Consider the following 2,116-nt stretch of genomic DNA (forward strand, 5'->3'; position numbering starts at 1 on the left):
TGATTGCTTTGAATGCAATCACTGCTATTGAGGAAATTTTATCTGACGAGACAGTAGTTTTGTCAGATACTTCATCAGCCCTTGCTGATCTGGAGAGGGTCCTGAATTCGGATTGCGAATCAGGTGACATTAATCCTGGTTCCCAATCCGGTGGGGAGCTTGAAGATTCTATTGTCAAAGAATCGGAAAGTTTCCTTTCTCTGGACATTGAGGCGGAGTTAAGTCCCTCTGGGATGATAGTTTTAGATGAGTGGAATTTGGCGGATGAAGAGGGGGTGAAGCCCACTAATGACTTAGCCAGTCAGGTGTATGAGGGCTCTGTAGAGGTTGCGGCAGGGCCAGAGACTGAGACAGGCACCACGTTGCCTGATTTGTCTCTTCTCCTGAGCTCTGCCGACGAGGACTCAAAAGTCCCTCCTTCTGATTTATTTTCTGAACACAGTAGGTAAAAGAAAAAATTATTTCCAGTAATTTGTTTGGTTACCAACCTTTATTTCGTTATTATTACCTGTTTATTTTATTGCAGGTTTTGAATTGGCACACGAGGATTTAAACATCTCGGCTATTACCGGCTATTACCGATTACCGATTACTGGAAAAAGTTTAAAAAACAGGTATTTGCGCCTGTGGTGACGTCACATAGACTGCCCGCACTACACGCCTGTAGCGCATGGTAGCCTAGTACGCAGGCGTTTTTGACATTATTTAATTTTTTCAGTGATCGCGTCACCGCTACCTGGCACGCTACATAGTTTTGGATAGGGCACGGTACGGCCTACGTATTGGCAAAAACATTATGTTTGATTTTGCTAATTTCGGCTGCCAGGAGCGAGCCGCACGGCCCGCGACGTTTGGGCCCCTGGAGACGCCCGGTCAGTCACGACCTCGGATTCACCATGTCGGATGTGAAGTAGGACCCATAGGGTCATACTTCAGACCCGAGCCGTCACCTTTGACCCCACCGTGTCAGCACGGCAGAGCCGACAAGGTGTCGGGTCACCGCGTGCCAATTTCGAGCCCGCTCGGAAAATCGCGATGCGGGTCGGGTAAACGTTATCGCACAGGGCTCAAACTTTGCACAGGGTCTCTACTAGGTCTAATCTATCATTAAATGTGCGTACCTCCGAAATCGCCGACTTCGACTACCAAAATGAGATGACCTACGGCTACGCTCTATGAAAACGATCGGCCTTAGGCAGAGCATATTCACGCGAGCACGCCGCTACTTCTACCACCCAAGCAGCCAAGGTTTCGAACGGAAAATTCTTCAAGGTATAAAGATATAACGAGCACTAGTAAACGAACGATTGCCAAGTCGATATTTTGGCTACTACCGTCCGGCAGGCGTTGGAAATCCCTGAACTACATTATTCAGTAGTTTGTAGCGCTCTCCAAAGAAGGCATTCGGGTAATCATAATGGACAAAATGCTTCTACTGAAGATAACACATTGATAATCGGTGTAATCATGCTTTCAGGACGAACCGTTAAACCACATCATGGAGGCTGCTGCATGCAATATTTGTGCACAACATGAAGCAGTTTGTCACCCTCCCTATATATATTTTTAAGTTCTTTTATGTCAACCCTGGCGAAAGCAGAGAGTTATAAGACTGTTTTCAGAAACATCTCAATGCGAGTTACACATTAGTTTTTGGGACGTTTCTGAAAAACGTCCTACATGCAGTTTATACACGCTCTTTCTGAAGGGTCGAAAACTGTGGGGAAACGTGCTGCTTTGAGTTTTGAGAGAGTTTTCAGGCAGTTTCTGTAACGGTAGGCATCGAGTTATCAACCAGTTTCCATAGAGTTTCTGTCGGTGAGCATCGAGTTTTTAACTAGTTTCCAGAGAGTTTCCAGAGAGTTTCTGTAACGGTAGGCCTCGAGCGTTTACAACGTTTCTCGTGCGTTTCGGAGTCCGGTGTGTGAATCTTGGGAGAATATATTTGCAAACAATAGTAATTTCTATTGCTTGCTTGATATATTTTTTAATTTTAAAATGCCGATGTTAAAAAAAATGAAAATAATCATTTGATTTGCGGATGTTTGCTCCGATGCTCGCATCGAGGCGGCTGCCCCTTTGCTATTTCGGATTCCTACGGTCATCCGAGTTGGTC

The sequence above is a fragment of the Frankliniella occidentalis genome, unplaced genomic scaffold (genome assembly GCF_000697945.3).
Source record: "Frankliniella occidentalis isolate FOCC.00 unplaced genomic scaffold, Focc_3.1 Scaffold266, whole genome shotgun sequence".
Classification (NCBI taxonomy): domain Eukaryota; kingdom Metazoa; phylum Arthropoda; class Insecta; order Thysanoptera; family Thripidae; genus Frankliniella; species Frankliniella occidentalis.